This window comes from Tupaia chinensis, unplaced genomic scaffold (assembly GCF_000334495.1).
Source record: "Tupaia chinensis unplaced genomic scaffold, TupChi_1.0 Scaffold146051_1, whole genome shotgun sequence".
NCBI lineage: Eukaryota > Metazoa > Chordata > Mammalia > Scandentia > Tupaiidae > Tupaia > Tupaia belangeri.
Window position 1 is genome coordinate 29818 of NW_006205907.1, and position 6883 is coordinate 36700.

General features: G+C 40.3%; 1 long non-coding RNA gene across 1 annotated transcript; it reads left to right on the forward strand.

Moving 5' to 3' along the window:
* The first annotated feature begins 725 nt into the window (after nucleotides 1–725).
* Nucleotides 726–6459, forward strand: LOC102477457 (uncharacterized). The gene is made up of 3 exons (XR_337441.1): nucleotides 726–805; nucleotides 3542–3715; nucleotides 6318–6459. It is a non-coding gene; the product is annotated as an uncharacterized LOC102477457 (long non-coding RNA).
* The last annotated feature ends 424 nt before the right edge of the window (nucleotides 6460–6883 follow it).

Here is a 6883-nt window from a genome sequence, read left to right on the forward strand (position 1 = left end):
AGACCTTTTGAAAGTGCAGTACCTACCCAACCCTTACCTAAAGTGGACATCTATTGTTATTTACTGTCTGCAGCGTCCATATGTATCTTCTTTTGATCACAACACCTTGTTCCTTTCCTTGGTCACGAGAGTTTATTTACAAATTTCTGTTTTATTCTATAAATTTTCAGTGGGCCCACTCTATGTAGAAAGGAAAGTGGGCCACAACTATACAAATTAAATCCAAACCTGCTGCTACTTCAGAGTATTTTACTACAAAACATGAAAGAGATGATCCCACTGCCCTTATTAGCATAGATTAGAGCTACTGAGCACCTAGTGTGTGCAGGTGCTTTCAATGGATCTTCTCTAATCCTCACAGTCCTCCAGGAACTGGGTATTATCATCCTCCACTTTATACATGAGGAAACTGAGACTTGGGCTTCTAAGTGAATGACTAATGGACATACCAAGTCAGATTCCAGGCTAGAATTTGAACCCAGGTCTATGGGACTCGTAACCACTCCCCTCTTCTGTTCTTGGCCCATCATGGTAACACAGTGCTACATGGGAAGACAGAGAGTGTTTGGGGACTGCCATCCTCCTTTGCCCAGCCTCAGTCTCATTATACTTCAGACAGCATGTGATGAGAGTGCTGAGGAAAAGAGCCAGCTGACGCGTGGGATTGCCAAGCAACAGCTTATGAAACGAATTCAAACCATGGCAACCAAACAGAGCAGACCGAGCAATAGCTTCATTTCATTTACAAGAGTAAGAAGAGGGCTTTGTCAACAACCATGAGATAAATGAGAAAACTACTGGCTGTGTAAGTACAAGAAATTATCGTTATTATCACAGTCATTATTTTAAATCACACAATACCAAACAATCTATGAAAATGACCCCTTGAAACTATATACGATTAACCACATTATTATGCCACACATAAACTGCGTACATATACAATTTTGGAAAACATATATCTCTGATATCTCAAATTTCAATCAATTCCCCTTACTTAACAGAGCAATTTATTGAGGGGTGAGAGGGCTAACACATGACTACATCTCATTTAAAACTCAATTTATTTACGAAGCACCTTCTAATTAATCATGATAATGCTGTGTGCTAAGTATTATTTTTTTTCCACTCCACGGGCAGGAAAAGTATGACATGGGAATTGTAAATGAGTTTTCATGGGGTGCACACTTAATAAACCACAGATCCAGGACTCCCACCTGCACAAAAACATTTTAAGTCTCAGGCCCCTCTGAAAATTGGATCACTCTACAGCTCCTCTCCCTTGAAAAATGCACATAAAGCACCTGATACATTACAATTTGCCTGTAATTCAATGAGACTTGTGATTTCCTGTGATGTGCATCCATGCAGCCCAGCTGGAGAAAAAATATTAAGTTGCTTTAACCATGATACATAGTGCTCTCAGGGCATTTGTGTGTGTGTATGTGTGTGTGTGTGTTTTCCAGTGGTTACAGGAGTCCTCCCCAAATTAAGAGGGTTGTTAAGCTAAGAGCCCTGGAGTGTTAATAATTGCAAGCAGAGAGAATTGGCCATCACTGAGTTTTTACAAATTTTGATCTTCCCAATTATAAGCCTTCGAAATGCAATCCTGACATCCTTTGCTCACTGCACTGGCCAGGCACCCTTCCACAAGAAGTAGAAGAACCCAATGTCTCTTAGTGAACAGTTGACCCCATAGCAAGTAACTCTGTCTCTGGATGTGTTGGGCCATTTTATTCTCTTATGATCTAGACTTTGTCATCTAGCTTTAAGGAAACCTTATGGCTGTTCTAGTAATTGGAAGAATGGAGTCATCAACTGATAGTCACCACCATGCCAGTAGGGCATGTCATTTTTCTCAGAAGACCTAAAGTAGTTTGCTGAGAACTAAAACCAGGAAAACTCTCAAGTCTTTAATTAAAAAGGTCTTTAGCTTTCAACAAAGGATATCCTGATAGTTGGTGCCAGGCCTTCTATGTAAAGCTTTCAACAAAGCCTATCCTGATAGTTGGTGCCAGGCCTTCTATGAACACCATAGAGTCGCTTTTCTTCCTCCGTCTCAAAGCCCGGTCCAAAAGTTAATTGTGTGAACTTCCTGGCCTTCCAGGACATACCACCATGATATTTGGAAATGAAAAGGAACCCAAATCCAGAGAGTAGCAAGATAAAGAGATATTTTACTTAAGGCTTCAATGTAGTCTGAAATAGAGGTTGAAGTCCCCTGACCTTGAATGATATCAGTATCTCTCTGTCTCCCTCTCAGCCCTCCCTTCAGTGCGTGAGATCACTATTTACTCTGAAATGGCTGGAAGTCCCTTAGACAAACCACATATTCATCTATGCCTGTTAATAGACCAAGTCCTTATCTCTTGGTATTCAAAAGATCTAAAATCTTACAATCAAAAAGCCTTTCTTTCAATTCTAATTTCTCAGAGATTATCTGATGTCTCTTTTATGACTCAAAATTTATCTTGGGCTTTTTTATTCTATTTGTCTTTCCACTGAAATAAATCTATCCTGGAGCAGAAGCATTGCAGTGCAATGTCTTCAGCAGGGCCAGTAGTATAAGGGCAAGCTGGAGCAAGAGGTGAAAAACAAAGGTTAATAATTCACAGTATTGGGCCAGCTAGTGGTGTGATGGTGGGGGTGGCTGAGTCCCACTGGCTGACTGTGCAGTTCAAGCCCTGGACCCAGCAGCTTGAAAAACATACCAGACATGTAAGCAAGCATGCCCAATTTCCAAGAGGAGAATGGAGAAGTGATTATGGTGTGGCCACCCCTTTGGGGAGTGCTTTCTCACTTTCTCTGTCTATCTCTAGCATACATGTCCTATAGCAAAAGTAAAAAATAAAGCAAATAAATAATAAATAATTCACAGTATATCACTTTTGCTGGAAGTAATAGAAATAAGTTTTTTAATAAAGAGACATGAGTTCAAGAGAGAAAAAAAAGACCAAGGTAGATCTTAAGTGTGAGCCACTCTGCCTCTTCTCTAATTTTTCCCCCCAAAGGAAGCTTCATGTAAAACTAGATTTTCGTCTTGTTTTTATTCACACTAGATATTCCATCTCCTAGTGTGCTATCATGATCTGGAAGGTATTGGTGTACACATGCATTATGTGCATGTTCTCATTTAAATCTGTAAGATAGTGGTATTATACCCAGGAGCAGATAAGGAAATGAGAATCACAGAGAATAAATAACTTGCTTTGGGTACACAGGTAAGAATTTAAACTGGAACCTATTTTCTGCCAAGGTCTATACTAACAATCATCAGGACCTAACAAGGAGAACAATGTCTCCTTGACCTTGGCTCCTATCAGGACTAAAACAGGTAGGAAACAGCCCTGCCCTATAATGAGTACTTTACATGGAATTATCAAGGTGGTCCCAATTGAGGTGGGTCCTTTTTCCAGGTGTGACCAGAGAGCTGTGACTTGAGAAGCACATGACTCACCATTCTGGGTTAAAGATGGAGGAAAAGAGCTAAAGCTAAGGATGTGGTAGCCAATAGAAATTGAAAACAACCCTTGGTTTACAGGCAGCAGGAAAACAAGGACCTCTGTCCTATATCACCAAAGAACCAAATTCTGTCAGCAATGTGAATGAGCAGGAAATGGATTTACCTCTAGAGCTTCCAGAAAGGAACACAGCCTTCCCAACACTTTAAATGAGACCTATGTTGGACTATGTTGGACTTCTGATCCACAGAACTGTAAGTTGATAAATTTATATAATTTAAGCCTCTACATTAGTGATAGTTTGTTACGGCAGCAATAGAAAACAAGAATAGCATTTGACAAGTTCCCTAATTGATAAAGGTAGTTCTCTGTGCCAAACCAGTTCGGACAAACAATGAAGTTTAGGCTGAACACTTGCCTTCCTTCTGACAGTCAGAAATTTTGGAACATTACAGGCAGGGAGTGCCTAGTAACCAGCCCCCAATAAAAACCTTGGACACTAAGTGAATTTTCTGTGGCAAAAAGCTTGCCCCATATTAAGCATTTTTGTTCCTGGGGGAAAGTATGCTAGATGTGTCCCTCACAGGAGGAAGAGAGCATAAGGAAGCCTGTAACTGGAATCTCCAAACCCCACCTGTGTCTTTTTTTTTTAAGTTTATTTATATCTTCCATGGGTAAGTGAGACAGAGAGAGAGGTGAAAGAGAGAGAGAGAGAGAGAGGCAGCAACCCCAATATAGCCCTGATGCCTCGCTCTGCCCCCAACTTCAGCCAGCCCCAGACCATGGCTATATGCATGTCCAGCATATTCAGAGAGGTTTCTGGATGCAAATCCAGAACTTTGACATGTGGATCAACCTTGCAGAACATTTAATTTTACCACTGTGCCACCATATGTGGTTTTTAAAAACTTTTTGACAGATCTTCTTGTATATCTTTTTTTACCCATGAAACACAAACTATTGTTTTAGAAGTACTGCAGTTCACTTTTTAAATTACATAGTAACAAATTGTAGTTGTGTATATATTTATGGACTAAAAGATGTTGTTACAATATTTTAATGCAATGTGGAAAGATTATATTAAGCTAACTAATACATCTGCCAATTCAAATATTTAACATTGTTTGTGATGAGAACATTAGAAATTTACTTTTTGTAATATTGAAATATACAGAACTCAATCATTACCTATATTCACCCTGCATATTCTTTTGCTGCAATAACCCTAGCCATGAGTACAACCATTATCATTTTTGGGTTCCCCTGAGTCCTTCTAGTAAATTCATTGAAGGTGCAGGTGGTCTTTGGGACCCCCAAAATGATGAAGTATTTCAGGCTGTATTTCCAGTAGCCAGTAAGTTCCAAAGCTCACAGTAGACATGATTTTAAGGAGGCTTTCATCTCATGTCTCACTTGGAGTTGGTGAGTGATAGAAGCACGGGGCTTGGGCATGACTGGCTTCCCTGTTGCTAAGGAACAGTGGTATTTTTCCAGAGCAGGAGCAGAGTACAAACAGGAAATACCATGTACCAACACAGCAGAGGCACACTTGCTCCCTCTCCTGGTCTGTGCCTTTCAAAAGTCACAACCTGAGATGGGAACATGCCATCATTGATGAGTAGAAGTAAATGTCAGGCCACTGGCTGAGCCACCTGCTGGATGTAAAAATTCAACTCCAAAAGGCCTCCAAACCCTGTAATCTCAAGCCATTCCACTTCAGGATTTTTCATCTATTACCCATAGAAAGTTCCTGAGTGCAGAATTGTTTCAAGAAAATATCTAGGGTGACAGTGGCCCACACTCAATTGTCCTTTCCCTTTGAATGGAGACACTGAATGTGGAGGAGTATCATTTCCTACAGGAAAGTCAGAAACTCTACATGAAGTTGTAGTTTGAAATGAGTGGAGCTACCTCTCTTTTGAGCTCCCTTATATGACAAGACATCCCCAAAACAGGATCCCTTAGGTTTCTCCTGAAGTTAGAGGCCCTCCATGAAAATCTACAACTACATAAGGAAAGTGGCCAGATTGGTTTATCCATTTATTCCATCATTCCTTCATTCATGTATTGAGGCACTGAGTTAGTTTCTGTAGAATAGATCAATAAACCAGTCAGACAGGGTCCCTGCCCCCATGGAGTTCCCAGAATCAAACAAAACCCTTACATCTTGTATTGCCAAGGTCTGCCCCCTAAATAATTAATATGGAATCTGACTACTGAATTAGACAGACCTAGATTCCCAGTAGTGCCCGAGCCATATCTAAAACCCCCTATTAAAATAGGCAGGTCATGGGGAGAGATGTGAGACTTGAAGTACACATGCTCAAGATCTCTCTAGAAACAGAGCATCCTTTTTCCCTGCCCTATTCAGCCTCTTCTGAACAGTCCTTCTAAATTTTTGACAGTTCCTGTGTTAATCCTTGCTTCCCTAATGTAGAAACTAGAACTCAGTCTAGGTGAGAGGCAAGAGCCCTGGGCTCCACCAATAAGATATTCTCCATTAAGACTTTGGATCAGGAAAAAAAAAAAAAAAAAAAAAAAAGGAGGACAACTGCACAAAAAAAAAAAAAAAACAAGTGAGGACAACTGTCCAGTGAAAGTTATGTTTGGTGACAGGGTAGATCATGGCTGAGAAACACTGAGTTTTCACTTGCAGCTGTAATAGGTATCATGGTGGAATGGTTCTATATTTGGCCTCAGTTGTACCTGTTCCCACAGGATCCAGGATTGCACCAATTTCTGGCTGCCTATCCCCCAAGCCAGATTCTCTGGACTGTTGGAGGTTTCCTTGAGATACTTAGTAGCGATTTTAAATCCCTTTTCTGCTTAAAGTGGCTAAAATTGGTTCTATTACAGGAAACCAAGAGGCCTGACAGATTGAAGGAGACCTGAAAATAACCAAGGACTAATTTGTTGTTTTTCTTTGACACTGTCAACGCTGGGGATCAGGAGAATTCAAGATCAAAGACAGCTGCAGAGTAGCTAAGTCCCATGTAACTACCCACTTATAAAGTTATGTGTTTCTTTCTTTAAACCCTTTTTTATTTTTAAAATTCCTAGATCCCTCCATCCCACTAAGGCCTGAATTAATACACTCCTCTACCAAGAAGATTGAAAACATGCAAAGTGAACCCCTGCTGTTTGTTGGCATTGATGCTGCTGCATGGCCCGTGACCCCACTGGCCACTAGATGGCAGAAGAGATCATTACTTTGAACCAATTTGTTTTTCTCCACCTCCTCCACATTATCCTAAAGAAGAGAATATTTACTGAGCATTTATTGAATGTCAGGTATGGTTTTGAGGGATCAAATGTATGAAGTCATTTAACTCTAACAACAATCATGAAATAGGTACATTTCACATGTGAAGAAACCAGGCACAGCAATAACTGTCTAGCTCCATTCTTTTTTATGCTCATAT